Genomic DNA, 22,281 nt, shown 5'->3' with positions numbered 1-22,281 from the left:
CCATCGAAAGATGAATGGATAAAGAAGATGTGGTCTATGTATACAATGGAATATTACTCAGCCATTAGAAACGACAAATACCCACCATTTGCTCCAAGGTGGATGGAACTGGAGGGTATTATGCTGAGTGAAATAAGTCAATCGGAGAAGGACAAACATTATATGTTCTCATTCATTTGGGGAATATAAAAAATAGTGAAAGGGAATAAAGAGGAAAGGAAAAAATAATGAGTGGGAAATATCAGAAAGGGAGACAGAACATGAGAGACTCCTAACTCTGGCAAACGAACTAGGAGTGGTAGAAAGGGAGGTGGGCGGGGGGTGGGGGTGACTGGGTGACAGGCACTGAGGGGGGCACTTGATGGGATGAGCACTGGCTGTTATTCTATATGTTGACAAATTGAACTCCAATAAAAAATAAATTAAAAAAAAAAAAAGAAAGACCACTCATTCCATCCTGGGGGAAGCTGTATTGAGTCCAAATGAATAGGAGTTAGCTAAGGAAAATTAAGAGGACATTCTTGACAAATGTATTTTTAAAATCCACTGAATTATGAAACAGTACAATTTACAGAAAACCACAATTAAGTTTGTATCTACTGGAATTAAATCAGGGAAGAATTACAGAAGATGACCCCTAGTGGTTAGTAATCATGGTTCTGGCATACTTTTCTAGGAAGTGTGGTCTTTAGAATGCAGGTGATGGGAATACTGAATATTTAGAATAAGGTAGTAACATTGTCAGTTTTAAATTTTAGATGATTCATTCTAACAGTAGTAGTAATCAAGATGAACACAAAGGGGAAGAGACAGTGACAGCCTAAAAGGCCTCTAGCCTTCTGACTAGATCAGAAGGAATGAGCTTAAAGCAAGGAGAAAAATCAGAAATAAGTAAGTATTAAGTTGCAAATAATTTAGTAAGAGGGAAAGGGAAAAATCTGAATTAATTGCTTTTTTGTGATGCAAGTCCTCATATTTTTATTCGGAAAAAAATAATCCATAATCTGTTTTTTTTTATTGAAGTATACTCGACACACACTATCACATTAGTTTCAGATATACAACATAGTGATTCTACAAGTCTACACATTATGCTGTGCCACCACAAGTGTAGCTGCCATCTGTCACCACATAACACTATTACAATATCATTGACCAAAGTTTTTGGTCAATGATACTCATGCTGTGTATTTTACCCCCGTGACTTACCCTATAACTGGAAGCCTATATCTCCCACTGCCCTTCACTCATTTTGCCCATCCTTCCCACCTCTGCTTCTCTGGCAGCCATCAGCTTGTTCTCTCTCTGCTCATTTACTTACGTATTTGTTTATTCAATTTGTTCTGTTTATTAGATTTCACATGTGAGTGAAATTATGTGATATTCATCTTTCTTTGTCTGACTTATTTCACTTAACTTAATACCCTTTGAGTCCATCCATTTTTGGCAAGATCTCATCCATTTTCATGGCAGAGTAATATTCCATTTTGTGTATATACATAGATGTGTATATGTGTGTGTATCACATCTTCTTTATCCATCTATTGATGGACACTGAGGTTGCTTCCATACCTTGGCTATTGTGGATAATGCTACAACGAACTTAAGGGTGAATATATATCCTTTGGAATTGATGTTTTCTTTCTTTCTCTTTTTTTTTTTTTTTTTGAGTAAATGCCTGCTAGTAGAATTATTGAATCACATGGTATTTTTATTTTTAACTTTTTGAGGAACTTCCATACTGTTTTTCACAGTTGCTATACCAATTTATATTCCCACCACCAGTCAAGAGGGTTCCTATTTCTCCACATTCTCACCAACATTTGTTTCTTGTGATTTTTATTTTAGTCATTATGATAGGTGTGAGGTGGTATATTCTTGTGGTTTTGATCTATATTTCCCTGATGATGAGTGAAAGTGGAGCATCTTTTCATTTGTCTGTTAGTCATCTCCATGTCTTCCTTGAAAAAAATGTCTATTCAGGTCCTCTGCAATTTTAGTCAGATTATTTAGTTTTTTTTTTTTGGTGTTCAGTTGTATGAGTTCTTTCTATATTTTATTAGTTTCTTATCAGATATATAATTTGCAAATATCTTCTACTCAGTGGGTTGCCTTTTCATTTTGTTGATTCATTCACTCTGTAAAGCTTTTTATTTTGGGGTAGCCCCCATCATTTATTTTTACTTTTGTTTCTCTTTCCTCAGGAGACATATCTAGAAAAAATTTACTAAAGGAGATCTTCAAGATATTAGTACTTAATGTTTTCTTCTAGGAGCTTTATGATTTCAAGTCTTACATTTAGATCTTTAATCTATTTTGAGTTTATTTTTCTTTGTGATGTAAGAAAGTGGTCCAGTTTCATTCTATTACAAGTAGCTGTCCAGTTTTCCAAGCACTATGTTTTGAAGACATTGTCTTTTCCCCATGACTACCCTTGTGTTCTTTGTTATAAATTAATTGACCATAAAGTCATGTGTTTATTTCTGGGCTGTCTATTCTGTTCCACTGATCTATGTGTCTATTTTTGTGCTAGTACCATACTGTTCTGATTACTGCAGCTTTGTGTGTGTGTGTGTGTGTGTGTGTGTGTGTAGTTCCATACAAATTTTAGTATTATTTGTTCTAGTTCAGTGAGAAATGCTATTGTCCTCATTTTATTTTTTAACTAGAACAATGAGTGGTGCCATCAACTGATCTGCAATATCCATGCAAGGGAACATGCATGATATAGGAGATGGTGAGCTCATTATCAGATATATGGAATTCAGCTTGCTCAGAGGTTACCCATGTTGAGATGGGTAGCAGCACTGAAGAAGTGTCTCTCACCTGGAGATGATATGCATCTGAAGCTTAGGAATTCTGTCAGGGACAGAGATGCAGACTTGGTGGTCCCCTATATACAAGTGGCAGTGAAAACACTTAGAGAAATGGGAAGACTTAAAATGTAGAAGGAGATCAGGGCTGACAGAAGTTAGAATTTCAGGGAACCCCAAAGACTTGTAGGAGGACAAAGAAACTAGGATCCAGGCAGGAGACAGAAAAAAATGAGAGTAAGAAAGAGTTGGACAATGAGAGGTGTTTAAAGAGAAAGAAGACTCACAAAAATCAATCAGGGCACATTTTTGGAAAGTGGTGTGTGTCATCAAGGCAGTGTCACTGTGTAGAATCCATTGGCTCTGGGTGCCTAGCGGCTCAGTCGGTTGAGCATCTCCTTTTAGCTCAGGTCATGATCCTGGAATCCTGGGATAGACCCCCATGTGAGGCTCCCTGCTCAGTAGACAGCCTGCTTCTCCCTCTGAGCTTCCCCCTCCACCCCACTTGTACTCTCTTTCTCTCTCAAAGATATCAATAAAATCTTTAAAAAAATAGACTCCATTGGCTCTGACAAAAAAATGTTATTGTTGACTTCTGAAGAGAACTTTCATTGTAATAAAACAGAACATATTGCTGGAAAATAAATGAGGACTTTTATTTACAAATGGTGAGTTGACACCACACATTTCTGGTCCTGCTGGAAATCCAAGCAAAAAAAAAAAAACATTAAGTATTTTTTTAATATAAGACCAAAAAGACAAAGGAACAAGACGATAGACACTACACTGTTGATTTTGGCGGATGAGAAGCACATACATGGACAGGAAGTAACTATATGTGAAAAAGCTGAAACGTGACAGCCTACAGGGTACCAGTAAAAAGCATGCTCATTTGTGCTGAAGAGCCATGAAAAGTTTTGAAAATTGGAGGTACAAGTAACTCTAAGTGCAAAGCGGTGCTAAAAGCAAAAAAATTGCTACAAGTTTGTCTTTCTGAGTAGGTAGCTTCCTAGATGTTTTCCGTCAGCCCAAGCAAATAGGCACTGCCCTTCCTAGAGCTTTGCAGTAGAAAAGAGGTTTTATTCTCTGGAGATGTTGAATCACAGAGACTCTGAATCACAGACACTTTGAACAGCTGAGGTCAAGGGTGAGGCACCTTTATGATTGCTGGGATAAGACAATTGGGGGCACACTGCCTGATTAGGGTCCTCTGTTAATGCTGTGTGCCTCCCCCAGCCCTGGCCCCTCTGTTCTTACTCTTTGGGCAGATATTTAGGGGATTATTTTCTGGGAAATGGCCCTAAAGAAGAATAGAAAACCACTCCTGTCATTCAAAAGAACATGAACACCAGCCCAAATAAACTAATATGAAGCTTGTGATTCAAGAAACCGTTTAGGTGGATAGATGGTCTTCACATCACAATTTTAAGGCTTCTTTTTTTAAGATTTTATTTATTTATTTATGAAAGACACAGAGAAAGGCAGACACAGGCTCATGCAGGGAGCCCAATGTGGGACTCGATCTCAGATTCCAGGATCACGCCCTGAGCCAAAGGCAGATGCTCAACTGCTGAGCCACCCAGGCGTCCCTTAAGGCCTATTTCTTAATTTGGACTTTAATTGCATTGGCTTTATTGTACTAATATGAGTATGATGGATAAAACTCAAGTACCTCTCTTGATCTCTTTTGGGAAAGCCAAATGCTAATGCAAATTAGAGGAATTTGGTACATAGTGACGTATCAGCTGGACTACCTACCTTTGGACTTCTTTCATGTGAAAGAAAATCTTCTATCTTATTTAAGCCACTATTATTTTTTATCTTCATTTTTGTACTCATAAATAATCCTCATTATGATATACATTACCCCCAAATAATCTCATAAAACTAGTATTTTAGTACTTAGTTCAAATAAGATTAAATATAATCAGATTCTCCAGTACCTCCCTTAATATGTTCTTTTCAGAAAGTCTCCTGGAAGCAGAGTCATTTTCTAGCATAAAAGAAAGTGTTAACAAAGCTGCAGCATTCACTGAGAACATGAATTGTTCCTTTACACCAATGAACTATTTTTTTAATGCTTACAAACAGTATGTAAGCATAAAGATGTATGCATAAATCAAGGATGATTTTAAAAATAGATTTATTTCCCCGTAAAACAATCATATTCTGTCTGTGTATATATATATATATATATATATATATATATATACCCACATATTTGTGTGAAGTTGCCCATCATGACAGCATGAAAAGAAGAGGGAAAAAACACATTTTTATTTTTACACATAACTCTAATTGTATATTTTTGTTTGTTTTTAAGAAATCACCAATATTATACATGGTCAATTGCATCAATGATTGAACCTGGTCCTCAGTTGTGCAAATTATATAACAAACGTCATATGAAAGGATTTACAATGGTGACTAGACCAAATAAAAGGAACCCTGTATCATGGTAGTTCAGACATCGGGATCTTATTTCAAGTAGTCTGGATTCGAATCTCAGCAATACCAGTTAGCGCTGACCTTCTACTGTCTTAACCTCTGTAAGCCTATCTTCAAATGTGTAAAATGAGAGTAATAATAGTACTTTTCACAAGCTTGGTGGTCTGGATTACAAGGGGTAATTCATGTCAGTAGATTAGCACAGTGCCTGAGATATGATGTGTAGCTAATCATTGTTATCAGTAGTAGTAGTGGTAGTATGTGTGGGAGACATTTATCAGACACTCAGCACTCTGGACTGGCATGATCAACAATACTTTTAGAAGTATGTATCTAAAGCCCATGACTGTTAGTATCTGAGTTGCTGAGCCTCTCAAAATCCCAGAAAACAGCATGACATATTCCTACCAAATTCTGTCATTTTCTCAAGTTAAGAAGAAAAAGCCTCTTAGGGGCCAATGGATAATAGGCAGGGGGAGGGACAGTGAGAATACAATTTAAAGGCTACCTTTTAGAGCCAGATCACTTTCCTATCAAGGATGTGGCTGTGGAATATGGAGCAGTGACCTGGTCATATGAACATCATCCAGCAGAAGAGCTCGAGAAGTGTTTAATAAGAGTTTCAGAATAAGATGAAGAGCTCAACTTGAATCAACCTATATGATATTTGAATGAAATTTTGGGGAAAGACTTGAACAGCAGTGGTGTGGGATGTAAGTACCAAGCACCATTCAACTGTGCTCGAACAGCAAAAGTGTCACCAGACAGCCTCCCCTGCTTTGCATAGGCTCCACTTCTTTCCTTTCCTGCTTTAGAAATTTAAGCACATCATCATGTACCATTGAAGACACACAGTAAAACCATAAGGGAAATATCTTAAATGAACAAAGGATTAGTCTTAACATTAGAATTATAAGAGTGACCCTTATGAATTTGCTAATTATTTTCCCTTCTGTAGATATTAGCCATGCCTTTTATCTACATCTGCATTTACATATGCTTACAAGGCACTCATTTGTGTTGTCGGCATTTATAAACAATTACTTCCTGACAGACTGCCTAAATAATTGAATGGTCTCACTCCAGAGAGTGCAAACCAACCTATTTACACACGCTCCCACATGCCACTGAGACACACATGAGAAAGAAAAACAGATCAACTCAAAGATGTGACTCAGGAATCTAATTGTCAGTCCATCTCTGCTGCTGTAAATTGAGATTTGTCTGGGCAACTTGCCATATTTTTATTGTCTTCTGTCTCTGTATTCAGTTCTGGTTTTCCATTTCTATCATGCAATCATGTTGATTTTGTTATAACTGGAACAAACCTGGGTATGTTTCATTGTTTTAGAAAATAATATATCATTTTTCTCTAGGCACAGACTATAAGAAGCAATGATTTAAATAGTGTTTTGTTCTAATAATAACTGGGGACCAGGAATGCTGACCATGCTGACCAGAGGCCTGTAGATAATACAAATCCTTTATCATGTTTTGGTACAACCATGAATAAGGCATCTCTGATTATTTGTTTAATAAATATTTATTAAGAATTCAATAAATCGTTAAGCTCTGGAGATTCTGCTGTGGGCAAGATACTGTTTATAATCTTATGCCAGGATCCAAAGGTTCCTAATTAATAGTATAGTCAATAGAAATGTTTTGGTTACTCTCTAAATGACAACACAGAGTTGTGTCTGATAACTCTGTGGTACAAAGAGACTGAAAACCCATGGGAGAACTTTAATGTAAATAAGAGGTCAAAGACATTTTCATGGAGGAGGAAATGCCTGGGATGTGTTCAAAAGCTGAGTAAGAAATACAGAATTGAAGGATAGATGGAAGGTCACTGCAAGCAGGCATGGCCCATGTGAGGGCAGGCCTGGGATGGGGCATGGCCCTTTGGACACCACAATCCTCCAGGACAACTGTAACACCAAGGTGATGTGAGGCTAGGAGACAATGTATGGGCAAAAAAGAGGTTGATGGGCTCCTTCTTTATTTTTTTTTTAAAGATTTATTTATTACAGAGAGAGAGAGTGCATGAGCTGGGGGAGAGGCAGGGGAAGAGAGAGGGGGGACATAGATAGACTCCCTGATGAGCAGAGAACCAGCTATTGGGCTCATTTCCCAAACAGAAGGTTATGATCTGAGCAGAAACTAAGAGTTGGATGCTTAATGGCCTGAGCCACCCTGGGGCCCCGGTGGGCTCCTTCTTAAGTGGACCTGTCTGGGTGGACGCATCTCCATGTAGAGCTGAGAATCTCACTCTGCACAGGCACTAAAGAGAGCTCCACTCTTTGGAGACACCTTCCTCCTCCCAATTAACCAAACCACAAAACTTATATATGAACACCAAGTCAATTGATTAGTTTATGATGAACAATAACTTTCACGTGGGCCTGTATACTTATAAGTGTGAATACCATAATCTTTTCCTACTATCAACTTACAAAGGTGGCCCATGAGATTTAGGAGCTTGTTTAGGGATAACACAATCAGAGTCAAGAGATTTAGAACTGATTCACATATTAGGGGTATTGGGACAATACTACTTGATTCATTACTTCTACAATCTGGTAGTCTTACCAGTGTCTGTGTGTGTGTGTGTGTGTGTGTGTGTGCGCGTGTGCTTGCGTGTGTGTGTGTGTGTGTGTATGTGTGTGTGTAGGGGGGTGACCACATTTCATAAGCTAATGCTTTTTGTTTATCTATTTGTTTTCCTCTTGTATTTGGAGGGCTTGACTATTTTACTATCCATTTTTACTCAGAAATGGCATTGCATCAAGTATTTGCACACTGTAGTAGGCAGTAGGTGGCTGGGCTAAGATTTGATCTGTTTTCAAGAGCTGTGTACGTACATGCTCCAGTGAGCAACACATTTTCCTTTTCATTGGCATATTCTTTATCTGGATAAGTAGCACAGCTGGCAGAGTTTGACTTGATTTTGAGACCTAGTTCTGTCCCTTAGTAACTATGTGGCCTTATAGAGAGGACTTTAGCTCTTTGAACCCCAAATTCCTGTGCAGCAAAAAGAGAGGAATTTACACACACACACACACACACACACACATTATGTGTTTTCATGTTTAGCATGTAGTACAGTACAGTTCTTAGTAAAAACTATCTATTGTGTTATTGTAATAGTAAGCTTAATTAGAAATAATTCATTGCAGTTCTTGAAACAATTCTGCCCCTTGCAAGTTACTTTGTATCTATCTACTTTGATCCACTAAGTCTTGCTTTCTCATTTTTTTTTGTATTTTGTTTTGTTTTTGTTTTGAGAGAGAGAAAGAAAGATAGAGATTGAGAATCTCAAGCAGACTCCACAGTGAACACAGAGCTTGATGTAATGCCTGATGCTCAAGCTCACAACCCTGAGATAATGACCAGAGCCAAAATCAAGAGTCAGACATTTAAGTGACTGGGCCACCCAGGCTCCTGTCTCAGTTTATCTTTCAAAGGTAATGTCATTTGCTCTTTCTTGAGTTTTTGGGGAAAGCCTCATTGAAAATTCTGATATGATGGCATGCTGACAATAGTTAAATTAAGAATAAGATCTGTCTGATTCAATACATCCAGCTGTTCAGTGTACCCAAGGGGATGACAGTTTTCTCCCTAGGCAAGAGGGTGGGTGGTGTGTACTACTGACTTCTCCTAGAGGATAAAGAGGACTTCTAATTTATTTTTTAGCACATTTTGTCTTAAAGGATATTAAACTTCCCTGTAAATATGGCCACAGTGATTTTCATAATCCCAAACCCCAAAGTGGTGTCTGTACAGTAAAATTTGCAAAATAAGCTAATCATTATTCTCTGGAAAATCAGTCGCAGATGACTCCCATTATAACCACGAGGGGATTGTAGGGTGGTGGGACAGTTTCCAGAAATGGGGCTCCATACAGCAAACAAAAGAATAAGAGAGAATCTGGAAGCTGGTCACGATCCTATGTAGCCACTTGCAAGCCAGTTCCTCCTGGTTATATAGCTATAATCAAGCAATATACAAGATGCTTATCAGTAATATCAGTTCTTTGTTAGAGCAAGAGAAATAATGGCACATCATCTTTAGATAAATTAAATATTTTGTTAAAAAGGAAGTAATTTTTACTGTCAAGTTTATTGCTAGGCACCAGAAATATGGTAGTTATCTTCAGGGGAAACAGTATAGAAAGGAAAAGATGACTTGCATCTTCTACATCATCTTATAGGATTTGAGAGTTTTTTTTTTTTCTAAAGTGTGTCTATACTATGTATTGATATCTTTGTTGACTTAATTTTCCAAAAAGTTATTATATCTATTCACCTTTTAATCATCTGAAAATGACTAAAATCCCCAGGGATGTGGGGATGAATTTCTAAGAAAACCATTAAATTGTTTGATGTAGGGATCCCTGGGTGGCAGAGCAGTTTGGCGCCTGCCTTTGGCCCAGGGCGTGATCCTGGAGACCCAGGATCAAATCCCACATCGGGCTCCCGGTGCATGGAGCCTGCTTCTCCCTCTGCCTGTGTCTCTGCCTCTCTCTCTCTCTCTCTTTCTGTATGACTATCATAAATAATTAAAAATTAAAAATAATTGTTTGGTGTCTGTTAATGAATTAGGCAGTGAGGAATTCACCTGTCAGGAAGGCCTCTCTGTACACCTCTGCCTTTCACCGTATTCCTAACAGGAAAGATTTCTTTTTCCCATTCATTTTCTCCTCTTCCACAAAAGTGGGAAAGTCAATTCTCTTTATGAATGCTTGCCCCTGAAGAAGAAAATGTTTTCTTATATATTTTGTGACTGAGTAAAAACACTTTAAGAAGAATGTAATTTCCTGCGATTTGTCTGAGACATGTGCGGTGCTACGTACCTATCAGCTGAGAGGTCATGCACACATCAAGGCTAAATTGGACCTCATCATTCCTGGCATTAAGTAAAATTTTGTCATCATGATAAACTTAACATTCCCATGAGTGTATATCAATGTTTTCTTCATTTCTTTGTTCTATACACACTGCAAAAGAAAAGCTTGAATCTTACCCTATTTTGCGTTACCCTTGAAAGATTTTACCTGATGCATTCCAATAGGCAATTCTTATTAAACACAAAGCTCTTTTATCTCGCTTTTCCATTCCATAAGTTGCCATGTCATTTCTTGCTTAGTGCATAAAGCCACTGCACAGACCATGGAATCTTTAAACTGGGAGAGCCTTAATGATTATCTTGCCCAAAGACCACAACATTTGGTTTTATCCTTGATGAGGACCTAAGGACTCCAGACATGACTTTCCCAAGGTCACACAGCTAGTCATTAGATGGAATGATTATTAATAATTAGAATTTAGAAACAAGGTTTCCTCTCTCCAGTTGGGTTATTGAAATATATAGGTTCTGCTCCTCCTGAGCAAGCACAGCAGTGCAAGAATTTTGTGAGGGTCTTGTGCTTAATTGGTTGCGATTTTTTTTATCTGTAATTTCATGGTTATGTGAGCATTAAGTCCATCTGTTCTTTAGATCTTGAGCTACTAGAAGGAAACTTTCATCCTAGAAAAGGGTGCTTCTTACATTCTTCCCATCAATGAGTATTTCAGTCCACAAAACCAGTATTGCATTTAAATTCCTCTCCATAACAATGGGTGCTGATCTCTGGACATATGTGCTGCTTGTGGGCAGGGACTCTCTTTCAGCTTTGGGTCATACCCATGCTTCCTCTCAGCACATCTTGGATCACCTGAACTACGTCTAATAGAATTGAAGCTGGCATGAAGTACTGCTGCAGGTAGAGAGCAGAGTGGAGTATTTGTGCTGGAACAGATTGTAAAGGCCAATTCTTCCTTCTGAAGCCCCACAAAATCATAATTTAGCCCAAGAGAGCAGCAAAACCATGACTCGGCCAAAAGATCTGCTGTGGTTGTTGAACGACCAATGCATTTGTTTAAACCCTGACCTTGCTTTGACTTATTTCAGAGCCACTGCTTGCTGACATGGGCTATGGGATAATCTCCCTCCCTTAGATTTAATCATGTTCTTTCTGAGCCTTTTCTCAGAAAGGCACATCTTCACCAGCAGTTGTGGCCTGCTCAGGTGTTCCAGCTGCTGCTGCTGTTTTAACTGATCTTTGGCTTCAGTGAACCATGCAAGTATTTCTTTGATCTGCCCTTCTTGCCTTGCTTGGGGTTGATACAAAGAGAAGCTCTATTTCTTTTACTCTACATCATCCTGAACTTTGCTCACTCTTCCAATCTACTTTATTCCAAGTAAAATCAATACAATAAAAGTCCTCACTATGATAAAAGAAACTCTTCTAACCCACGTTCTGCATCAAACCAATCTGTTCTCTATGTGTATGCACATTCTGAAATAATTCCAGTATTTCATAAAAGCAAAATCTCCTATATGAAGAGGAAAAACCAATTCAACAGGATTATCACACTTAATGGCACAAAACCTCCCTCAGTTCCTAGTTATCATAAATAGCACAAACCACTTTCATACCCTTTATGAAGGATTCCAGAATGCTGAGGGCAATTTTCATTGCCAATACAGAGCAAACATCGGAAGACAAGCCTGCTTTTTCTCTCCCTTCTGAGGGATGGCACAGAATAGTCTTCTTCAAATGTACAAAGTTTGTATCTGGTTTCTAAGGAAGCTTTAGAATATTCGAGGACTCCCTTTCCTTACTTAATAAATCCCTAAGTTCTGGATTTATTTCAGTGATTTAAAAAAAAAGCAAATTTTTGTAGTAACTAGGGTTCTGAGGCTATGTTGAAGTAACAAACACAAGAATTTCAGTCATTGGCACAATGGAAGTTTCTCATTGCTCAGGCTATGGTCACCATGGGATCCAGGACTGTCAGAGGGATCTGTCCTCCATGCAGTGGCTTAGCAATCCATGAAGATCTGACTCCCTGCTGTCTCCATAGCAACACACCCTTTCATCATCACCACGTTAGAAGAGATGGTTGGAGGGTTGTATACCAGCCCTTGAAGGCTTCAGGCCACAATGACCATGCTGCTTCCACTCACAAGCCACTGATCCAGTTTATCATGTCTCTGTCTACCACTGAGGGGACTAGGAATTGAAATTCTTTCACAGCTGGAGAGTGAGAAGAACAGAATATGGATTAGCATGATAGGTCCCGATTACATAAACAGTAATGATTGAAAATGGCTAAGTGGAAATCACAAATCCATAGAGAGTCACATTTTTTTTCTAGCCCTACATTGTGCTCTAAAACATGCAATAACCAGTGATGATTTTGCAACAATTTCTGGCATGCCTTCAGGCCCCATGTAACCTTCTCCTTTAAATGGGAGATTGTCATAAATTTCTGAGAGAATTGTTGGGGTTGGGTAATATATGACCAGTGGATAAGGGTACAAATTTAAATGCTGAGAAGTATTAATTAAAATTAAAATTGGTATTTCTGAATTCACTAGCAAATAATTTAATCCCTTTTACATCACAGTTTTAAAAATATTTGATAGGCTGTTCAGCTTATATTCTAAGTCATAGGAGTTTATAATAAAATTTGCCAGTCTCTTGAATGATAATTGACAGCATTCCTTAATTAAATCTGAAAAATATGTTTACTACTTTAAAATTCAATGGTAGGTCTGTTGTTTAATATTATTTTTCAAGCTGAGAAGCCAAGCTGGTAAAATTTCACCACCACAGAGAAACATTTTGTGCAGAATTGGTGAGAGAGAAAAATATATGTTTTTAATATAGCTCTTATCTGAGGCTTATCCACTGTGCAGCGTTGGGTGTATTGTGCTTATGATGATTGCATTAGCAATACCTTGGGAAAATAGGACCATACATCAAAAATGTCCCTGACTTCCTCTCTGGAGTGCCTATTTAGATCTGTTTAGTTGAGAGACTGGAAGCAACATACTGGAGTCTTTTTTTTTTTTTTAAGATTTTATTTATTTATTCATGAGAGACGCAGAGAGAGAGACAGAGACAGAGACATAAACAGAGGGAGAAGCAGGCTCCATCCAGGGATCCCGATATGGGACTTGATTCTGGGACTCCAGGATCACTCCCTGAGCCAAAGGCAGATGCTCAACCGCTGAGCCACCCAGGTGCCCCAATACTAGAGATTTAAAGAAACTTTTATACTCGATTTTATAAAAGCCTAGGTCTTGTGGATGTTCATTTTTAAATAAGTATTTTAAGTATAAACAAATGTCAAACAAAAAAAGTCTATTTTTTCATTAGTAGTCTTTTACTCTATTATAAATTTGTGAGTCCATTAAATTAATACAATAAGTCAATACCGATGTTGCTTTTATAAAATAAAAATGATTAAATAGTAAAAAAAATCTTAATAGTGCTTATATGAGTTTAATTGTTACTTTATTGGGGTTTCTTGCCTAGTAACTGGGAAAAATCCTTTTAGATTTAGTTTAATTGACTAGAATATTTTTGCGGTCAAAAAGTATAGGCTATACTTGCCACAAACACATCTTTTAATAAAATGTGTGTTTTTTAAAGAAATTCTTATTCCCTAAATCATTCATTTTTTTCTGATATACTGTTCATGTGACATAAATTTTTTTTATAAAGAACACAAGCCTCTCTTGCACTAATCATGAAGGTCAATTTTGCTTTGAGTCCATTTCTACTTCAATTTTACTATAATACCAAAAAATGTATAGGTAAATCATAATCATTTTTCTAATGTTCACAAGGCATTTTTCTACTTTTATGCATAGAATGTGCATGTTATGACCACTATTCAAATATGCTGCCTCTACAGCCTAAGTTCATTAAGAAAAAAGAAATATACTTTTTAAAATTATAATTTTTAAAGATAAAATTAAAAAAAATCACTACAAAAGCAAAGAATGTTAATAATCAGACTGAGTGTAAAAGGATGGTATTGTCTTGGTGGTACTCAGAACAATGTCCTCATGTTTGCCAGTCCACAAACCAGACTTTGGAAGGCCATTGACACCAACTTTACAAGAGGCTGATGCATATTTCAGAATATTTGTTCATTCACAGTTATATCAGGGTGATCTTGTGAATATTTCTAGTATTCCTTTCTGGTAACATGAGTGATATTCAAGAATTAGGGCTTTCCCTGGTATTTACAATTTAAACGAAAAAGCAAAATGTACAACATGAACCAACCACAAGATATTTTAATGTAAATGCTATGGAAACTCAAAGTCAGATAGTGGTTTATATAGAATGGAATTAGAACAAATTATTTGAAGGAGGTCTAAGTGACTAATTTTTTTTTAACAATTTGAAATATGGAAAGTATTCATGCCCATGTTGAAAAAAAATGAATACTAATAGGCAAAGAAATCACTTTTGGTTTTTTCACCTGTAGGTAACCAGTGTTACTATTTTTTTGTTTTTTAAAGATTTTCTTTTTTTATTCATGAGAGACTCAGAGAGACAGGCAGAGACACAGGCAGAGGGAGAAGCAGGCTCCATGCAAGGAGCTCAATGTGTGACTTGATCCCAGAACTCCGGGATCACGCCCTGAGCCGAAGGCAGATTCTCAACCACTGAGCCACCCAGGCGTCCCAACCACTGTTACTGTTTTGATCATAAACTGCACACACACACACACACACACACACAAACACATACATGTACATACTCATATACTTTCTCTCTCTATTGTTTTAAGAAAACACACTTGCACTGTACGTATTTATCTGTAAACTACTTCTTACTTTATTACATTGTCCACAGAAACAACAGACATCTGTGTTGGATTAGTCTCATTCTCCTGATGGTGACTCAACTGGTCAGAAGTGCCTGTGGTACTTGTCTGTGCTCATCTACTTGTGGCAAGCTCTATGGTTATTTCCCCAACCATATCCAGCATTGTGGCTGGACTGGCCCTATGGTTCCTCTGATTGCAGGATGAACCTCAGCCACAACCACCAGATAACTTTGAAAAAAATCAAGATTCATGACTCCCATGTCTTGGAGGGTACCCAGCATGGTCAATGGACATACAACAAGTCTACTGCAGGTGGAAGGGGGCAGAGGGACAGCACACACCTGGGACTCCACCTTCAGTAGAGTCCAGAGTGGGGTGTCTAGGGGATCCCATAGTTCACTATATTGCCTGATTAAAAACTTAAGGGTGGCAATTAGGGTACAGGAGGGAAAACTGGGGTCACTTAAGTGGTCAGTTATCTAGGTTCTCTTACCTGTTCCAAAAGGGGAATTACTGGGCAGGAGTGGCCTGGTTCCTTATCTGGTTGTTTTGCTGATAGCCAAGTCAAAGCTGGCAACATGGTTGTGCCAGATGGAGGTATCTGAAATGGATGTCTCAACAATCAAAAGCTTAATGTCAGCCACTTACATTGTAATCTATAACATAAATTTTAGTACTGAGTATAGCCCATTATGAGAATGAGCCACAATGCAATTAAAAATGTTCTATAACAGAATGCTAACAATATTTACTGGGTTTATAAACAACTCTTAACTGAATACTTTAATACATATCTGTGCCTTCTTGTATGATTATTTCCTTCGGATAAATTTCTGGAAGAAGATGTCTGTTTAAAAGTCTGTTTTTCTTAAGATTTTAAAAGTATTGGCAAAGAATTTTCTTTCTAAAAGCAATAAAGAGGGAGCGGGCCAAGACGGCGGAGGAGTAGGGTCCCCAACTCACCTGGCCCCACCAACTTACCTAGATAACTTTCAAACCATCCTGAACACCTACAAATTCGACCTGAGATTTAAAGTGAGAACAGCCGGTACGCTACAGAGAGAAGGGTTTTCGCTTCTAACAAGGTAGGAAGGTGAAAAAAAAAAAAAAAAAGAATCAAGTGGGGGAGGGGCCCCGCGAGGAGCCAGGCTAAGGCCCTGCGGCCAAAGCCTCCAGGACAGGAAAGCCCCGCCCTGGAAAAACGGAAACTTTAAAAATCGGCGCCGGATTTTTCCCAGACAGAAAAGTGCTCAGCAGGGAACTCGGGCAGAACCGCAGGAGGGGCAGTGGGGCCTCCAGTGCCCCGAGTCACTCAGAGGGAGAGCGGCCACACACGGTGGGCCGAGCTGGGGAAAAGGCTGGAGCACGCCCGGGGGTCCTCGGGGAGAAGCAGGTGTGTCAGGCGGGGGCTCCAGGGAAGGGGTCTGCACCCTGCTGCCTTCCGGAGCCGCACCCGGGAGCGTGATTCCAGCAGCACAGGCCCCGGATCCCAGGGCGACGGGGGAAACAGCCCAGGATCCTGCGCTCCCCCTGGACAGGCGGAGGCGGGAAGGCCCAGGACAGCGAGGTCGCTCCCGCCGCCGGGCACCCCCGAGCTGTGCAGGTCAGCGCCCCCGCAGCCCCGGGAGCATCCAGGCCGGTGCGGACTGGGAGCTGTGGTAGTTACTGCGGGAGCTGACTCCAGGGCTGGAGAGCTGGCTGCTGCCAGTAGTGTTGTTCCTCATGGTGTCACTGTGTGCCTGGGAGGGGCGGCCACCGTGGAACAGGGGCCTCACAGTATAAACAGCTCCCACTGAGCCCAGCACCTGGAGGGGGGCGGGGAAGCTCCTCCTGGTGCACACACCTGAGAATCAGCACAGCAGGCCCCTCCCCCTGAAGACTGGCTGGAAGGACAGGGGAAGAGCAAGTTCTTGACCAAGCAGTGCTGGAAAACTCCAGGGGAAGTCGAGAGATTTATAGTATATAGAACTCCAGGGTGCCCCTCCCTTTTTCCCCCCTTTTTTCCATTACAACTCATTTTTATATCAGGCTAAAAATATCCAATATTTTTTATTCTTTCCTGCTTTAACTACAATATTTTACCAGCTCTTCATTTTTAACATTCTTCCTTTTTTACTTTCATATTTCTACAATTACAGGTCTTAGATACATTTCCCAATTCTAGAATCCCTTCAACATACTCAACTTATTTTGGGGAGATATACAAAATATGTCTTTTTTGTTTTGTGTTTTTTTTTTCTCTGCCTCATTTTGTTCTACAATGGTGGAAGTTAATACCTTCTAAAACATGACCATCATGCACCCAGAACCAAGTGGTATACCCTACTGATTCATTCTATGAGATTATATCCTCTCTTCATTCCCATTCTGTCCCCCTCTTTTATCTTGTTTATGTTTTGGTGGTCAGTATCAGGGGTTCTCTACAAGTATTTCTGGTTTATATAAATTTGGGACTGAGCACTTCTAACATACAGAACATAATATACTCAGAACCAAGAGGATCACCCTCTAGGACCCCTCAGGTAGACTACATTCTCCCTCCACTACAACTGCTTAACCACGACCATCTCCCAGCTGCCCCCTTTTTTTCTTTTTTTTCCTCTTTACTTTAGCTTTTTTCTCTTCTTTTTTTCTCTTTTCTCTTTTTTCCCCTTCTTCTTCGAGAATCTTGGCCTTTTATACTTTGCTACTTTGTTTCAAAAAACTTTTTCACTTTAATGGTCTTTTTATTTTATTTTGTTCTGATCTTTGTTTTCAATTTCTGGTCTCTGACCTCGGCAGAATCATCTAGGGTGAAATTTACTTAGGTAATGCTTGATATTCTTGACTCAGGCCACTCGTACAGCCACTCTGCACTGAGCAAATGACTGGAAAGAAGAACTCACCACAAAAAAAAAAAAAAAAGAATTAGAAACAGTACTCTCTGCCACAGATATTCAGAATTTGGATTACAATTTGATGTCAGAAAGCCGAATCAGAAGCACAATTATAAAGCTACCGGTGGCTCTGGAAAAAAAGCATAAAGGAGTCAAGAGACTTCATCACTGAAGAATTTAGATCTAATTAGGCCAAAATTAAAAATCAATTAAATGAGATGCAATCCAAACTGGAGGTCCTAATGATGAGGGTTAATGAGGTAGAAGAAAAAGTTAGTGACATAGAAGACAAGTTGATGGCAAGGAAGGAAGCTGAGGAAAAAAGAGAAAAAAATTAAAAGAACATGAGTAAAGGTTAAGGGAAATAAATGATAGCCTCAGAAGGAAAAATCTACATATAATTGGGATTCCAGAGAGCGCTGAGAGGGTCAGAGGGTCATATTTGAACAAATCATAGCTGAGAACTTCCCTAATTTGGGGAGGGAAACAGGCATTCAGATCCAGGAGATAGAGAGTTTCCCCCCCCCCAAAAAAAATCAATTAAAACCTCTCAACACCTTGACATTTAATAGTGAAACTTGCAACTTCCAAATTAAAGAGAGAATCCTTAAAGCAGTGAGAGACAAGAGATCCCTAACTTATATGGGGAGAAATATTAGATTAACAGCAGACCTCTCCACAGAGACCTGGCAGGCCAGAAAGGGCTGGCAGGATATATTCAGGGTCCTAAGTGAGAAGAACATGTAGCCAAGAATACAGTATCCAGCAAGGCTCTCATTCAGAATAGGAGAAATAAAGAGCTTCCAAGATAGGCAAAAACTGAAAGAATATGTGACCACCAAACCAGCTCTGCAAGAAATATTAAGGGGGACACTGTAAAAGAAAGAGGAAGCCCAAAGAAATAATCCACAAAAACAGGGACTGAATTGGTATTACAATGACACTAAATGCATATCTTTCAATAGTTACTCTGAACATGAATGGGGTAAATGATCTTATCAAAAGACACAGGTTTTGGACTGGATAAAAAAGCAAAACCCATCCTTTCTGTCTAGAAGAGACTCATTTTAGACCTAAGGACACCTCCAGCCTGAATATGAAAGGTTGGGGAACGATTTACCATTCAAAAGATCCTCAAAAGAAAGCCTGGTAGCAATTCTCATTTCAGATAAATTAAAGTTTATCCCAAACACTGTAGTAAGCGATGAAGAGGGACGCTCTATCATACTTAAAGGGCCTATCCAAAAGGAAGACTTAACAATGATATTTATGCCCCTAATGTGGGAGTTGACAAGTATATAAATCAATTAATAACCAAAGTAAAGACATACTTAGATAGTAATACACTAATAGTAGGAAACTTCAACATGGCACTTTCTGCAAATGACAGATCTTCTAAGCACAACATCTCCAAAAAAAAAAAAAACAAGAGCTTTAAATGATATACTGGAACAGTTGGATTTTACAGATATGTACAGAACTTTGCACCCGAACAAAACTTAATACACATTCTTCTCAGGCACACATGGAACTTTCTCCAGAATAGACTACACACTGGGTCACAAATCAGGGTGCAACCGATATTAAAAGATTGGGATTGTGCCCTGCATATTTTCAGACCATAATGCTTTGAAATTTGAACTCAATCACAAGAAGAAATTTGGAAGAAACTCAAACACATGGGTGTTAAAGAGCATCCGGTAAAAGATGAATGGGTCAACCAGAAAATTAGAGAAGAATTAAAAAGATTCATGGAAACTAATGAAAATGAAAATATAACCATTCAAATTCCTGGGATATACCAAAAGCAGTCCTAAGAGGGAAATACATTGCTATACAAGCATCCCTCAAAAAATTGGAAAAAACTTCAAATACACAAGCTAACCTCACACCTAAAGGAACTGGAGAAAACAGCAAATAAAACCTACACAAAGCAGAAGAAGAGAGTTAATAAAGATTCCATCAGAACTCAATGAAATAGAGACCAGAAGAATTGTAGAACAGATGAACAAAGCCAGGAGTAGGTTCTTTGAAAAATTAATTAGATAAACCATTAGCCAGCCTTATTAAAAACAAAAGAGAAAAGACTCGAATTAATCAAATCACGAATGAAAAAGGAGAGATCACAGCCAATACCAAGGAAATACAAACAATTAAAAAAACACATATTATAAGCAGATATACACCAATAACTTAGGCAATCTATAAGACATGGATGCATTTCTGGAAAGCCACAAACTACCAAAACTGGAACAGGAAAAAATAGAAAACCTGAACAGGCCAATAACCAGGGAGGAAATTGAAACAGTCATCAAAAACCTACTAAGACACAAAAGTCCAGGGCCAGATGGCTTCCCAGGGGAATTCTATCAAACGTTGAAAGAAGAAACAATACCTATTCTACTAAAGCTGTTCTGAAAGATAGAAAGGGATGGAATACTTCCAAAGTTGTTTTATGAGGCCAGCATCACCTTAACTCCAAAAACAGACAAAGACCACACCAAAAAGGAGAATTAGAGACCAATATCTCTGATGAACACAGATGCAAAAATTCTCAACAAGATACTAGCCAATAGGATCCAATAGTACATTAAGAAGATTATTCACCATGACCAAGTGGGATTTATCCCCGGGATGCAAGGCTGGTTCAACACTCATAAAAGAATGAACATGATAGATCATATCAACAAGAGAAAAAAAATGATATGATTCTCTCAATAGATGCAGAGAAAGCATTTGACAAAATACAGCATCCATTCCTGATCAAAACTCTTCAGAGTGTAGGGATAAAGGGGACATTCTTCAGCATCTTAAAAGCCATTACAAAAAGCCCACAGAAAATATCATTCTCAGTGGGGAAACACTGGAAGCCTTTCCCTAAGATCAGGAATACAACAGGGGTGTCCACTCTCACCACTGCTATTAAACATAGTACTAGAAATCCTAGCCTCAGCAATAAGACAACCAAAAGAAATAAAAGGCATTCAAATTGGCAAAGAAAAATTCAAACTTTCTCTCTTTGCAGAAGACATGATACTGTACTTAGAAAACCCAATAGACTCCATCCCAAGATTGCTAGAACTCATACAGCAATTCAGCAATGTGGCAGGATATGAAATCAATGCCCAGAAATCAGTGCATTTTCTACACTAACAATGAGACTGAAGAAAGAGAAATTAGGGAGTCAATCCCATTTACAATTGCACCCAAAGTCATAAGATACCTAGGAATAAACCTAACCAAAGAGATAAAGGATATATGTCCTAAAAACTACAGAACATTTCTGAAAGAAATTGAGGAAGACACAAAGAGATGGAAAAATATCCCTTGCTCATGAATTGGAAGACTTTATATTGTGAAAGTGCCAATGCTACCCAGGGCAATTTACACAGTCAATGCAATCCCTATCAAAATACCATAGACTTTCTTCAGAGATTTGGAACAAATCATCTTAAGATTTGTGTGGAATCAGAAAAGACCCCGAATAGCCAGGGGTATATTGAAAAAGAAAACCAGAGCCAGGGGCATCACAATGCCAGATTTCAAGTTGTACTACAAAGCTGTGATCATCAATACTGTGTTGTAGTGGCACAAAAACAGACACATAGATCAATGGAATAGAATAGAGAATCCAGAAATGGGTCCTCAACTCTATTATATGTCAACTAATATTTGACAACACAGGAAAGACTATCCATTGGAAAAAAGACAGTATCTTCAATAAATGGTGCTGGGAGAATTGGACAGCCATGTGCAGAAGAATGAAACTAGACCATTCTCTTATACCATATACAAAGATAAATTCAAAATGCATGAAAGATCTAAATGTGAGACAAGAATCCATCAAAAATCCTAGAGGGGAACACAGACAACAACCTTTTCAAAGTTGGCCACAGCAACTTCTTGCAAGATACATCTAGAAAGGCAAGGGAAACAAAAGCAAAAATGAACTATTAGGACTTAAGATACAAAGTCTCTGCACAGCCAAAGAAACAGTCAACAAAACTAAAAGACAACCTACAGAATGGGAGAAGATAGTTGCAAATGACATCAGATAAAGGGCTAGTGTCCAACATCTATAAAAACTTATTAAACTCAACAGCAAAGAAACAAAGAATCCAATCATTTAATGGGCAAAAGATATGAACAGAAATCTCTCCAAAGAAGACATAAACATGGCCAACAAGCACAAGCACATGAGAAAATGCTCTGCATCACTTGCCATCAGGAAAATACAAATCAAAACCACAATGAGATATCATCTCACACCAGTCAGAATGGTGACAATTAACAAGACAGGAAACAACAAATGTTGGAGAGGATGTGGAGAAAGGGGAACCCTCTTGCACTGTTGATGGGAATGTGAACTGGTACAGCCACTCTGGGAAACTGTGGAGGTTCCTCAAAGATTTAAAAATAGTGCTACCCAAAGCCCAGCAATTGCACTACTGGGGATTTACCCCAAATATA

Source organism: Vulpes vulpes, chromosome 12 (assembly GCF_048418805.1).
Source record: "Vulpes vulpes isolate BD-2025 chromosome 12, VulVul3, whole genome shotgun sequence".
NCBI classification, from domain to species: Eukaryota; Metazoa; Chordata; class Mammalia; order Carnivora; family Canidae; genus Vulpes; species Vulpes vulpes.
The sequence above is the reverse complement of the archived record's forward strand: the minus strand, read 5'-3'. Positions refer to the sequence as shown.